At 34.3% G+C, this 15631-nt stretch overlaps 1 long non-coding RNA gene across 1 annotated transcript; it reads left to right on the top strand.

The window, feature by feature from the left end:
* Positions 1–13871: 13871 nt before the first annotated feature.
* Positions 13872–15354, top strand: LOC118237955. The gene is made up of 2 exons (XR_004772282.1): positions 13872–13997; positions 15202–15354. It is a non-coding gene; the product is annotated as an uncharacterized LOC118237955 (long non-coding RNA).
* Positions 15355–15631: the final 277 nt, after the last annotated feature.

Genomic DNA, 15631 nt, shown 5'->3' with positions numbered 1-15631 from the left:
TTGACTTCCCTTGCTCATATATTCCCTCTTCCCTCTTTTCAACTGGATTTCTAAGGCTAGGCCTGATGATGAGTATTACAATGAATTATCCATTGTATTAGATAATCTGATTAAATACCATTTACTAAAGATTTTCTAGGAGTATTCAGTCAGAGTTGTTTTTCCTGATAGTATTCCTAAAATTAATCTTGTGTTTAGTTTTATAAATTTTAACATCTTATAGTTAGATTTCAAGAATTCGAGAATTGTTTTGCAATGGGTTTCTTTTACCATAAAAATGAAGCCAATCATACAAGAAGTGTTCTGTGTAGACTAGTCTCATCGGTTTATATTTCACATTTCAATCAGTACTCAATATTTTTGATGAGAAAAAACTTGTCATATGTTTTATAATTTGAAAAACAGAAGGAAGGATTCATGATGTACAACATGGCTCAAATGGAGGGCTTCATTATTGGAGGTAGGGGAAGGGAAAGGGGAACAAATAGAGAGAGGGGGCAGAGGAAACAAAGAGACATACACAGAGAGATAAAGAAAGAAGAGGCAGGCAGTGTGGTCCTGCCTTTTAAAGAAGGCATAGCTGTAGGGAAGTAGCTGATGACATTGTCAGGACCTTGAGCAGGTCAGAGTTTTGCTTAAGTACTGGCACGAGCATGCTGACAGGTGACAGGGGCAGGCCAGCATAATGTCTGAATATTAACAATTTGAACATCCCTAGATGTGAGTAGTAATGTTTTGAAAAATAGAGAAAATATTTTATGATTTTATCTAAATATTATCCATAGTGAAAGAACCTGAGTTGCCCAACTTTATTTTAGATTGTTATTTTGGTGTCAATATTGGAATAGATAAATCATATGACCAAGATATTGCGCATATTGTAATCTGTTTCCTTCATCTGTGTAGACCAAAAGTTCTAGAGCAATGTGTGTCAAGCAACCAAAAACCATGTATGTATTATAATAGAATTCAATTGTTAAATCACTTATTTTCCTACACTTAATATTAATAATTATAATTGACTCAAATTCATAAGCTTTTTTCTCTTTTGAATTATGTTCTTTTGGTTTTCCCCTTTGGTCTCTACAACTTCAAGTAAGGTCATTTAGTGATAGCATCTTACTTTTAATTTTATTACAGATTCAAGATTCCATGTTAAGTTCAACCACACTAAATTTAGAAGATACTGTGTTACAGGGCAAGTATTTTAGATGTGCCAAAACTGTTACAAAATTAGTCTTTTGTTTCATTTTGTTTTGTGTTTTTGAGACAGGCAGGGTTTCTTTGTGTAGCTTTGGAATCTATCCTGGCACACACTCTGTAGACCATGCTGGCCTTGGAATCACAGAGATAGGCCTGCCTCTGCTTGCGAATGTTGGGGTAAAATGCATGTACCACCACTGCCCCACTCAAGTTGTTATCATTTATTTCCTATTTGGTGTGTGAGTGTGTGTGTGTGTGTGTGTGTGTGTGTGTGTGTGTGTGTATACAACCATGAACATAGATAGGTTGATTTTTATATACCTTTTAGACAGAAATATAATTATTCTTGACAGAGATTAAGTATTTTACTCTAATATTATTTGTTTATTTGTCATTGTTTGGCTTTGCAATTTGTCATTGATGATATTTTCCACATTCCTTAGACAAAACATGTTTTATTCTATGTGCCCAAAGGTACATCAAATATCAACTTTAAAGCAAAGCATTAGAGCTTAAGTGAGCCCACTGGGTATCCATTCACTCTCCTGAGATGGACAGTCATGAGTGATGCTTTATTTACTAAACTGCCCAGAATTCTTCTGGGAATTTCTTAAATCTTTTAGATGAGAGTTAGAACAAAACAAAATCCCAGATGGTATAAATATTTTTTAATAATGAAATTTAGGTCAACTTATGGTTTTAATCAATTGCATACAGCCTACTTAGATGATAAGTAAAAATATATAACACATGTTAGCATCAGCATTTTGATTATTTTAGCATATGTCCCTAACTTTTGTAAATTATTGTCTACAGTTTCAATTATGCCACACCTGACATACAGTGATGTTAGATTCTTTCTTTCCTAATCAATTGTTTTCTTTCTGTTGTAAACGTGTTCACAGGTGTGTAAGAAGGAACTCCAGTGACCTATGCAAATTTTTAAAGTAATTTATGCTGAGATGCTATAACTTTCTCTATTTAAGGAACTATATTTTAAAGGTTCAGTGAATGAAGTTTAAAAAACTGATAAAAATATTTCAGCAGAAATTACCTATTTACTATTATTATTATTATTATTATTATTATTATTATTATTATTTATTCCATTAGTTTCTCAAGATAAAATGAATCATTAATGCTGCATTGTCTGTTTGAAAGCTTATCAATCTATTTATTTTATAAAAATTTAAATTATTAGATTTTTGTTGAATTTAACCCAAAACTCAGAGCTTAGAATTATAATTGTTGTGAGTCATTTCATAGAAAAAATTTAAAATATTAAAGTAAGAATTTATGCTTCTTATTATGCAACACAGAATCTTATGCATTTTGTGCCATTAGAAGGTGCACAGGATGTTACTTCATTTATTTTTACCTCCCTGAAAATAGTTGACAAATTGAATGTTTTTGGTGACTAGGACCCGTCAGCACCACACTGAGCTTTCCTTCTTTTGCTCTCTTATCAGACAATGACAATGATTAAACATGATGAATAGCAGATGCATTTGAATCTATAATTGAATGTCTTCAGCAGAATGACATTTTTCTCACTTTGAATTGGATTGTAGGATCCTAATGTTCAGCAAGAGCAAACATTCATACTGCAGTGACTTATCCGTGGTCCCAGGTTGGCTCCTCTAAATAGTCTTGTTGCAGCTGGCAACCTTTAATTCAGAGACTAGAGACAAATCCTAAGGGAGCTGAAACTTGTGTCCTATTGAAATGCAAGATATGCACTGGCCTAAGACTGCATATTATGCCTTTGTTTTTCAGAGGATTATGTTTTCTTCCTTATTTGATAGGACCAGATGTTGCTATTAATACATCAGGGAAATACATTGTTCTTTGTTTGGGTGACTTCGATGAAATGATGTTGTAGATTCTGGCATACTGCCAGTTGATGTTTCTCAAGTTGAAGAGGGCACTGGGAAGGTAGAGAGTGGTTAATCACAAAATGGAATTGCAGTGTTTTCTGTTATCAGAACTTTGATTGACCAAGCTTTCATGTTATTGTATGCTGTATTATTCAGGGAATCTACAATCCTCAGCAATTTTCAATAAGTACTGGCTAATATGTCTTTCATCTGACATTGCTAGTGTATTGCCTGGAGTAGGTTGTCAATGTCAGTCATTTAAACTGATGATGGAATGGGATGTAACTACGAGTCTTTTGTTTTCCTTTTACAGTGTACTGTGACTAAAAGTGTTATTTGTTTGTCTCTGTGAACAGTATGGTGCACTGGCGAAATAATATTGGCAATCAGTACACAAGAATGTTAGTTGCAGTTTTTGGCTGGTGGTCTTATTTCTTTGAATTTCAAAGAATGCTGACACAATAATAGAGGAGAAACATTGATTTCTAAGTCTATGTTTTACTTTGCCTTTAACATGAGGGCAAAAATCTACTCAGATGTGTATCTTGGTCAAAAGTCCATATTTAAATGCATTCTGCCTTACCTCACTTCATCTTAAAAATCTCTCCCTTTCTTCATTTTTTGTTTTCTGTAGCTAGAGTGGGGATTGAACCAAGGGCCTTCTACATGCTAGTTAGATGCACTGCACTGCTATGGAGCTTCAGCCTCAACCTCATGCTTCTTTTTTCATGTTTTTCTATTATATGTTTCTATTTCACAAATTTTAGTATAAATTCCATAATATTCTTGTAGCTAAGTTTTTACAGAGCTCATCTTATTATGATAATATTATTGTTGTAGTCATTCATTCATTTTTATTTTAGAAATGAGAACCTTCAAAAGTTAAGCTATTTATCTGGATTTTCCCTGCTAAAACAGTAAGAAGGAAATCCAACATTAAACCTAACTTATATGCTTTAGATATTCAAAGTATGTATCCATTCCATCTGTAAATGTGCATCTATACAAAATTATTTTACTTTGTATAGTGTGTCTTCTGGAATTTGAAGTCTAAGGCTCATGATGCCACTAATGATTTAGATAAAGCCTATTGGTAAAATAAAGCAGACTGTATATACAGAGTGAATGTGAATATAGTTAGCACCAATGGCATGCTGAAATAGTGGGTAATTCAGTGGTCTCCCCATTATACTTTTTGTCACAGGAATTATTTGACTTGCATAGACTTGACAGAAACTTCAGGCAAAAATTGAATTCAAATAAAAGAAAACATTTATGACAAGTTAAAATAAAGAGAAGAAAATTAGGGAAACTAGACTAGTGACTCAATAGAGAGAGACCATACAACACAGTTCACATGGATGAGTTTTTTTGTTATGGGAAGAGAAATGGGCAAAAAGTGGAGGGGAGGAATGAGAACAGCCTCTGGGAACAGGATCAGAAGAAGAGAGAATAAAAGACAGAGGTGGGGAAAAGAGAGAAAGGCAGATAAGCAGAGAAAGAGACAGAGAAAGAGAGGGACAGACAGGGGGAGGGAGGGAGAGACAGACAGACAGACAGAGAGAGAGGAGGTGGCCAAGGCCCTTTTAAAAGAGAATGTAGTGAATGTGCACAGGTTGTGCTCTTAGTGGCTACAGCTGAGGACATATCCTGTCAGAACTCAAAGAACAAGCTAATTCAGATGCGTAAGTACTAACATTTGTGATCCTTGGCTTGATATTTTATACTTACAGATGTATTGTAGCATACTTTAAAACCATTCTGGGTTTTCATTTGTAACATGGGGGGTTGAACAAAAGAAAGTCAGTGAAATTTAATTTTGTTTAATGTAGTTTGTTCATCTTATGTATTTATGTATCTGTATACTATCTATCCATCTGTCTTATCTATTTATCTATCTATCTAACTCTCTATCATCATCATCATCATCTGTCTGTAATCTTATATCTATCTCATTCATTTCTTTGGCTGAACCTTTCAAAGCTCATTGTATTTCTTTTACTTTTTGTTGTTGCAACAAATTACTTGAAAGTAGCCACAGAAGTGGATAAGGAATAAGCTTGAGTAGCTCCAAAAGCTTGGGCTATCATGGTGGTGAACATGTGTTGGCACAACTCCAAGGTGATGGGTTTATATCCCAGAGCTTCATATTTCTTGTTAGGTAAGGATGGTGGGAGCTAATAATGAACCCAGAAGCAGATGCACCCTCCGAGTTCTGCTCTTAATGGCTCACTTCTACTATGTAAGGCTCCAAAGCATCCCCAAACAGCACCATCTGACAATAAATGTTCAAACACACAAACTCTTGTGAGGGATATTTCATATTCGAATTGTAACACACACATAACACACACACATATTCTTTCTTGAATATCATTACACATGAATTGACACACATGCAAACATACATATGCATAGACAGATAGATAGATAGATAGATAGATAGTTATAAATATATATCATAGACACAAAAAATAAACAAAGGAAAAGAAAATATTGTGGAGCAAAATAAAGGAACGAAGAAAGGCAAAAAGAGAGAGACAGAGAGAGAGAGAAAGAAGAAATAAAGAGAGATTTATGTAAATTCTCTGGTAGTATCAGCTATAAATATGAAAATTTATTTGCCCAGCCTGCCACTTATATAATGACTTCCTACCAGTACAATAAATGTAGTAAAGAATGTATTTCATTTATATTGATTCCAATAATTTGTGTGAAAATTATTTCCTTTCCAATTTAAAATATTGGAAAAGTTTTAAAAGATTATAATGCAACAAGTTGTAAATTTCATATTAAATTAATTGGTATGTTTTGTGCTTATAAGTTTGTTAACTAACATTTCCTTTGCTCTTTCCTAGTCTTCCTTGACAATTTAATTTATTTCACTTTTTCCAATTATAAGATATTGGGGGTTGGGAGAGATCTGTCTCAGTGATTTTTCTCTTTGCTCTGATAAAAATTCCATGAGAAAAGTAATTGAGAGGAGAAATTCCTTATTTAGCTTAGAGAGTATAGTCCATTATTTTGGGGCAAGAACTTAAGGCAATTGGCCACAGAGCATCCACTCAGATTACAGAGAGCATCAGATTGTGCTCATCTTATGGTGTCCTTTTTTACAAAGTCCAGGAGTCCACCCTCAGTATGCAGATTTTCCCCCAATTAGTCTAATAAAGATAATCCCTGCAGGCATGCCCAGATACCTGTCTTCTAGGTACTTCCTGATCTGCTCAAGTTGACTATTGTGATTAGCCCTAATAAGCTATAATTATTTTATTTCTGAGACCTTTTCTCCTTCCTCCCAATAGCTTAGTAATTACATATGAAATTTGTATTTGTAATGAAATCTCAAATTCTGGGGTAAAGTTATATAGATTTATATCAACAAGCCTAAGAAACAGTGTAATAGTTTAATTGAGTCTCTCTCTCTCTCTCTCTCTCTCTCTCTCTCTCTCTCTTTTTTACAGTATCAGAATAGCACTGAAGACATCCTCAGGAAGAGAGATGCAAAAACTTCCAGGCACATGTTTCAGAAGAAGATGTCATATTTCTTGTAGAGAATATGAATCATAATGAAAGAGGAATAACCAGGAAAGAATAGATGACTAGATTGATTTGGGGACTAAACTGCTGTTATGATACATTGTTGCAAACTTTCAGAGTATTAAATTACAAGAAAACAGTTTCAGCATATTTCAAATGTTATATATGAAATATATAAAAATAAATTTTACATTCTGGAATTATTATTGAAATTTGAACAGTTTTACAGTTGATAACTTACTTCAAGTGAAATGTGGATTGCACAACTATGTAACAAGTGTATATTCATAAGCTAAGTTGTGCTAATGAAATTTGCCCGTTAATATGCTCCTAATGAACCACATACCTTAACATATCTATTACAGTCAAGGTTGAAATTTAGATGTTTCCTAATTTAAAATCAACCACATACCTGCAGACAGCACCATGGTTATGTGGCAATTATATACATTATTAATATGTACTTATATATTAGTAATTCTGTATATTATAAATGTATAATTTATTGTATATATTATAAAAAAACTTTATTTTTCTACTAAAATAATTTTAATACATTTTTCAGACCTGTTACTCAGATATTTTTAATGAGGAAAGAAAGTAAAATAAGCAAGCAACATGTGTTGATTGGAATTAGATGGGTAGAATAAATGAGAATGATAACCTTTCCAGAGCTCTGTATTCTGTCATCCCTGAATTGGTTCCTTTATATTTTCTTGAATTTTGTTTACCTTAGGTTACATATTCAAACCAAAAATATGGAGCTAGTATCTGTAGGTAATAACAGTCATGCAGTATTTGTCTTTCTGTGTAGGTGACCATTGGAAGATTTGGAGGGTAAAGTAGGGAACAGAGTGAGCAGGCTTAGTACTCCTAGAAGTTCTCAAAGATGACATCAAATATATGTATGTAACAACAATTAATGAAAAATCAAGTCATGAATTTTCAAAAGAGCAAAGGGGGGATATATAGGAGAGTTTTGTGGGATGAAAGGAAGGGGAAAATGATGTAATTACATTGCAATCTCAAAAGAAAAAAGAGAAAAGAACGACAACTTTCCTAGCTAGAAATGGGTTCTTCAAAAGCATATATACATCTAGTACTTATTAAATGTTAGACATCAGATCCATACCATATAGATAGGCTTGTAATTTAGAGAGACTGGAAGGTAGATGATTCCAGAACAGTATCGCTAAACATCCTATCATTGAATTCTAGCACAGTGACAGACATTAATTTCCACCCACTCTCGTGATGGGGGAAGTACTTTATCTTATTGATTGTTTAATAAAGTTCTGTTTGGTCAATGAAGCAGCAAGTTGGACAGGACTAGGAGTCAAAGAGGATTCTGGGAAATGTAGTAGAGAAGTAGTGATCCAGGCCGGAAGTGACATAGCAAGGAGACTCATAAGCAAGGAGAAAGAGGAAGTGTCCCTTTTTCCCTTCACCTACTCCAGCGGCAGGATGTGAGCCACTGGCAAGGAGGCACACCAATAAGGTGTCCAATAAGATAAGTCTTATAAAATATATAGATTTATGATAATTAAAACTGAGCTAATAGATGAGAATTCTAGTCATTGGCCAAGCAGCTTTGAACCTAATACAAATCTCTCTGTGTATTCATTTGGGCCCTAACTTGGGTAGGGGGCTGCACACATGCGGCAAGTGCACGTGTGGCAGTGGGGCTCTGTGGCTTTGGCTGAAACATTTATGGTAACACTCATGTTTTACTTTATTACTTATACTGAGTTTGTGACATAGCCACTGAGAGACTGGGGTATACTGGAATAGGATTGCACTTTAAATTATATGATGATTTCAAAACACATTGATGGAAAAATGGTATCCAAATCATTAGGTAGTATCCTTCAAGTTGACATTTGATAATAACAATACAACCCTAATATATAAATATGCTTGTCTTCAAAGATCCCATATTTCCTAGACTCTTTCAAACAATACTTACTGTGTTTCTAAATTCTCCATCAAGTTCTTTCTTTGTTGAGCTGCAATTATAATGGTAACACTTCTCTTAGTTGCATAGTAACTTATTTTGTTTATTTGATAGATTATTTCTTCAGATTACTTTGTATACCAGAATTTGATCAAGTTTCATATATAAATAAAATATAGTCCTTGCCATTCATGCATTTCTTATTTTAGAGAAACAGAATTAACAATGACAAAATAATCATTTTATTTTTATAATGATCAAACTCAAATCTCCCCAAAATTATATGTTCATGTTTTGAGCCCTGGGACCAATGAGAGTGACTTTATCTACCTAAATATTATTGAAGATTCAGATTACTTAGAGATCTTAAAAAACAGCATTCCTGATTTTGTGGGGGCTGGTGGATTCCTGAAATTTAGTGACAGTTGCCTTAAAAACAAATGGAAAACTATAGAACAAGTAAGAGTGTTGTGAAGACAGCAACAGTATTTGAAATTACTTATGCACAGTTGTTGCCAACAACCACCAGAATCTAAGATATAGGCATACGTTGGATTTTTCCTCGGAGCCTTCATAATGAATCACCTTTTAATGCCTTGATTTTGAACTTCTAGCCACCAGAAAAATAATACATTTTTGACGTTTTAAGTTAACCGAGTTTTGATGACTTGGTATGACAACCCCTGAATACTGGTATGGAGAAGATGTTGAGAAGTACTATGGATTGAAGAAACAGGGAGAAAATGTAGAGTTGTGAGGGTTTGATAAAAAAATGCTAGTTTAAACATGGTAGTGAGTATATGATATTTGTCAAATATCTTAGTGAGATAAAAGATTAAGATTTGTAGAAAATTCCTACTCAAAGTCATTTTCAAAAAAAATAATATACAGTCAGATAATGGCTAGTCATTAAGGACATTGAGGAAGATGAGGTTAATCAGCATTCTGACCAAGAATAACTGCAGGAGGAAGATGTGAGCATCATGGATGTAATGTTGCTGTACATGACCAGATTGAGGTGGTTGAAGAATCATTCTTATAAAGTGCTATATTATAACTTAGTTTCTGTACTGAGCATACTTTTGTGTGGAATGAATAAAATTATTAAGAAAATAGAAGGTTATGTAAATGTTTCAAGTGAGACTAATGACACCTGGATGCAGAGAGATAAAACCTTAAAGGTATGTAAGGCCACAGGAAAAGGTCAATTTCACGGTATGTTTTCAAAGTAGACATAGCAGAGGCCGCTAAAATATTTACTATGTAATGTGAAGGAAAACCAAAAAGCTAAGAATAGTATCCCATTGGGGGCACATAACTGTAAGAAAAGACTTAAAGAAGAAGTAAAATCTAGAGATGCGTGGCAAGAGAGTTGATAATTCTATTAGTTGAGTAAGGAATCTACTAAACAGTGCTTCAATTCCTTAGTGAACTGTTCTTCAGTACTACTTCAGCAATCTTCTGATACTCTAAGGGAAAACCATATGCTTTAAGCAAGATGATCAGTTTCCTTCCTTCCATTCCTATGCACTTCTCTTCCTAGACATGCCTAATAACACTCCTGCCAACCTAGTTACACAGATTATAAATCATCACAACTCATGATGGTAAATTTTCACCTATGAAATTTACTAAATAACAGAGTACCTGGGTTTTTGTCTAGGTACTGTTTCTGGGTGTATTTTGAAAGAATTTCCAGATTTTTTTCATTAGGTTGTTATAGTAAAAAACAAAACAAAACAAAACCTTCACCAGTGTAACCAATGTGGTCTGTTGAAAGACTGGCTAGGACAAAAATATGAAGAAAGGAAGAATTTGCTCATTTTGGGTCTTTGGCTGATTACTTATACTAGAATAAAAATATTTTCCTGCCTGTCATCTGGGAGGTACAGCTGCCAGTAAGCCTGAGCCTTACTCCAGAATACTGTCTATATTGTCTACTTTTGATCAACTGAGTGTAAGCCTGGAGTTTCAAGTCTTCAGTGGAAACAATGAGTTGAAGGCAAGCATGAGTCCAAAGCAAGATCAAAGTCAGCCAGGACACATGGTGAGACCCAGGATTAAAACAAACAACACATAAAATTCACCCTTTGTGCTCTCCACTTCCTGGGCCTCTGCAATTGGATGACCACTTGCATCACTGATTTTCTGGGTTTGTAGGCTTATTCAGATTGGAGTGACCACACCAGCGTTTCCAAGACCAGAGCTTGCATGTGGTAGATTATAGAATGTAGTCCCTCTAAGGGCATATGTCCTTTGTCATGTTACATGTTGAGAAATTTCAAAATATGCTGTACTTCAAAACATAATGAGAAAGGCAGGGGATTTTATACAATCCTGATGGCAAAACTTGAGCTATTCTTTGAGGAGCCACTGAAAAAGGTCCCTAAGGAACAGACAATTTCTATTGCTGTATTTAAAAAAAACTGGGAAAAAAGGTAACAAAAAACTGTCAGAATCAACTTCATGAGAATTCTGCAACTAAACATTATGAAAGCTTTCTGAATTTCTGAAATAACACTGAGACATTTAATGTTTTAACTAGTTCACCAACCTCAGTGGTAGACCTTGAAGCAATGGAGGAGAGAACCCAACCGACCATATTCTGAACTGATCATCTCATATGATGTAACAGGTGATAGAAAAGCCTAGCATATCTGGTCTGATTAAAGTCTCTCTGAGCTAAAACACAGTTTGAGAATCTGGTTAAAAATTTTGCAGACAGTTCAGAATAGAATGGGAAAACAACAGTCAAAACTTTGGAATAAAATGCTAAGAGATAGTTTGTTTTAGGGAAATCCTAATTTGGATTTGAAAGATCAGATATAGTCTTGTGAATCTTTTTTTTTTTTTTTTTTTTTTTTTTTTTTTTTTTTTTTTTTTTTGGTTTTTTGAGACAGGGTTTCTCTGTGTAGCTTTGGAGCCTATCCTGGCACTCACGCTGGAGATTAGGCTGGCCTCGAACTCACAGAGATCTGCCTCCCTCTGCCTCCTGAGTGGTGGGATTAAAGGCATGCTCCACCAGTGCCTGGCAAAGTCTTGGGAATCTTGAAGATGGTCTCAAGCCTCAAGATAAACCTTTTATGAAGAGGTAGAACCTTCTTAGGTTTTCTACATAATTTATTTCTCTTTTCAAATTTTCAAACATTTGCACTTATATACATATAATAAAATCTCTTTCCAATTGTTAGCTGCTCAATGCACTATTAGTGAAACATTACAAAAAGAAGTAACTTTTCTAAGACTGTAAGATGTTGATTTAGCTAGGAATAAATCCTAGGCTTTTGAAGTTCACAGTACAATGTGATTTCCATAATACCAAAGTTCTTCTCAAAAGTATTGCAGTGAATTCCTCATATTATGGGTGCTAAAGTGTAATGTTTTTATTCCTTCATTCTTTTCAACTTGTGCTTCTCTGAAAATATCACAATACATGAGAATTTCAGGACTAGCAACTTAGAGGCCATCATGAACATTGTCTTCCTTTCTTGTTTGATTCTCTGAGACCCCACAGGCTAATTGGATCTCCCGGTCTACATGTGTATCCATTTGTTTATATTACCCTAACAATCTAAGTCTCAGTAGTATTTAATTATCACTTATATTAGCTTAGTAATTAACTGATTATGTTTTCATATATCAGTTATAGACATGTGAAACATATATCTAAATTGTGCTAATTCTGTAAACCTACTTTAAAATTACTCTAAATGTTATGTCCCAAAACTCATGAGAGCTCAGTCATTTGGCATAGAGTGCCAAGATACTATGAAAAGAAAAGGAAAATAGAACCATATGCACACCCATTTGTATATAATACTTACACATGCATGCATATGTCTTTGCTTCATTTCGATGCCATTGCTTTATATGCTATTGCTATGATCAAATGACTTGACAAACATAACAGGAGAGAAAGTGTTTTCTTTAGCTATCAATTTTAGGTTTTAGTCCATTTCTAGTGCATGCATCTGTAAGCATTCCATTCATTCTCTCTATCTCTTTCTTCCCTGTTTTTCTATGCTCCATTTAAGTTTCTTCATCTGTCTCTATCTCTGTTTCTCTCTCTTCTTCTGTCTCCATGTCTCTGTGTCTATCTCTGTCTCTGTCTCTGTCTCTGTCTCTCTCTCTCTCTCTCTCTCTCTCTCTCTCTCTCTCTTCTTCTTCTTCTTCTTCTTCTTCTCCTCATATAGACGCATGATCACAAACCCATAAAGAGTGGATTGGTCCGCATTATTTACCATCATCAAGACAGACCCCTAGAGACATTTCCTCAGGTCAACATGTCTAGAAAATTTCTCTTTGGTGTCAGGTTGATGGACAAAATTACTATCACAATGTATATATGGTATGGAGGTCACTAATTTTAGAATCATGTAGGAATAATATAGGAAACAGACATTATAATTTTCAATTTTTCTTTATTTGTTTATAAAAATAGCAACAGAAATACAAACTATGTACCATCAAGTAAACTTCATTAAAAATTGTAATTCCTGGCCAGGCATTAATGGTACACTCCTTTAATCCCACCACTTGGGAGGCAGAGACAGGCGGATCTCTGTGAGTTTGAGGCCAGCCTAGTCTACAGAGCGAGTGCCAGAATAGACTCCAAAACTACACAGAGAAACCCTGTTTGTGATTCAGTGTGATTACATAAACAGGATTTTTACTATTATGATTTGGTATTTCATATTTATAGTTTCTTTTTTTTTTTTTTTTTGATTTTTGGAGACAGGTCTCAATGATAGCAAAGCTGGCTTTCCCACTCATACCATTCTGACTTCATCCAGCAATTTACTACAAGCCCCAGTATTTTTATTTGTTTTAAAAACAAATATAGAGAGGCTCTTTATACATTTCTTCATGTATTACTATCAGTGAGAAGCCTTGCAGTAACTTTTAGAACACATACTTTCCAAAGATACTTATTTATTTAAAGGATTTGCTCAAAACCAGAAACTTGAAAGATGAATTACTATAATTTATATTTTCATGGTGCTTTGTCCTATAAATGAATTCCTCTTTCATTTTCTTCATATTATGTGTTGCAACATGTACTGCTGAGTAGGAAGGAAATCCTTTATAGCTACATTAACATCGTATGGCAAGTAAGGGTCATTTTGTTCACCCTGGAGTCATAATTTATTACTCTGGATTTTTTATTAGTTTGAAGGAGTCAATGCTAACATTCCCTGTGCAATAATATGGTCAGACTTATTGCTGGGAAACTGCTATGGAGTCCTCAGTGAATACTATTCTATAAACATAATTTGATGATGTTTTAATAGCAGATGGTGGAGAATAACTGTGTGTGCTTTCCAATGTGCTGAGGAGAGAAGATCCTTTAATTCTTAGTGCTACTGAGATCTTAACACAACATGATAACTCTGGCTAAGTCTGTAACAGAAAGTTACTACCAGGTATGTACTTTTATGCCTTGCCTTTTTGCAGTCATGTAACTTCCTAAGAATGATGCATGTGTCTTGTTTCTAGTTGATGCATGGGTGAGACTACCTAATTACAAGCTTATGAAGAATTAGAATGACAACAACTGCAGTAGAAAGAGCAGTATAGTAGATAATATCCTACAGCTTTCTTACCAGTATTTAAAACAGAATCTATCTAAAAATTTATTGCAACAAATTCATGGTCCCTTCATTTCTTCAATGAGCAAAGAAAGATGTCCAGTATGACAACCTTAAAATATCATATTGTATTTTGAAAGTTATCTAAACATTTTATGTTTAAGTTTATACTACATTCATTTTCCTGGTTCTCTACTATTATAGAGTAATTTTATGAACCCAGGACATTAGTAAACTTACATTTAGCATTAGCCTGTTAAGTTGCCTGACACAAACTTGAAAATGAATGGAAAAGCACATTAAGTTTTAATAGGCTCATATTAATTATTGAAGCATTTTATAAGGCAAATTTGGAATATTTGAAGCAGGTAAAATTTCCATGTCTCTAGGAAATTAAGTAGGATTTTTAGGATAAGATGCTGTCCTTTCTCCTTAACTATTTTTAAATTGATGTAGAAAAGTATAATCATACATTTTCACATTATGTCATATATAAATATATCAATATATATATAATATACATCAATAAGTTCCTAAGGCTTTTCAGATGTAACACAAGCACTCAGCAACCATGATGAATGCCTACATACCTAAATTTATCTTTGTTGCCTCACAGAGTACAAAGAAATAGCTTACCAAATTGCTTGGTTCTGTAACAGTTATATTACACCTTCCTTGATTACCAATGGATTACATGTTTTCTTATAATATAATACTCATTGAAGGAAGATGCTGACTCCTAATCCAACCATGGAAGACTGAGCTTGATCTGAGGAAGGGTATGCTCTCCAGTTCCCAGTATCCCAGGGTCCCAGAGACAATCAGACACAGCAGGGGATCTAGTCAAGCAGGAATTCCTTTATTGTCCCACAGCAAGCATCTTTTAAAGGAAAAATACTAAAGAGAGAAAAAACAGCGAGCCAATGGTTTTAAAGGTCAGCTTATCATGTGCCTAGGTGCCTTATGCTTTAACTAGTGAACACATCATGTTAGATCTAGGCAACTAATCACCTTTTTTTTTTTTTTTTTTTTTAAACAGCTAAGGACTCAACCATCTGATTTCCCCTCACTGCCATCTTTGACTGGCTACTGTGCCCTACGGAAGCTAAATGTTTATACTTTTCTACATTAAGTTTTATTTACATATAATGAAAACCTGGAAGGTACAACAAATATAATGAAGGAAATCTCATCATGAGTTCTTGACATTCGAAAGCACGGGGTTTTATTCATGTCACATTTAGGCTTCTAGAATAATATTTATTTTAAAATTAATATTATTTGATTATTTTACACCCGGACCCTAGTTTCCCAAATCTCTTCTCCTCCCATTCTTTTCCCCATATATTCCCTCAAATCCCCCAATCCTTTCCTCCTCTGTTTCTCTTCCAAAAGGAACAGGCCTCCATGTGTATCAACAAGGCATGACATATAAATTTGAGGTAGGTCTAAGCATCTCACTTTGGATT

Source organism: Cricetulus griseus (genome assembly GCF_003668045.3).
Source record: "Cricetulus griseus strain 17A/GY chromosome 1 unlocalized genomic scaffold, alternate assembly CriGri-PICRH-1.0 chr1_1, whole genome shotgun sequence".
Classification (NCBI taxonomy): Eukaryota; Metazoa; Chordata; class Mammalia; order Rodentia; family Cricetidae; genus Cricetulus; species Cricetulus griseus.
The sequence above is the reverse complement of the archived record's forward strand: the minus strand, read 5'-3'. Positions and strand labels throughout refer to the sequence as shown.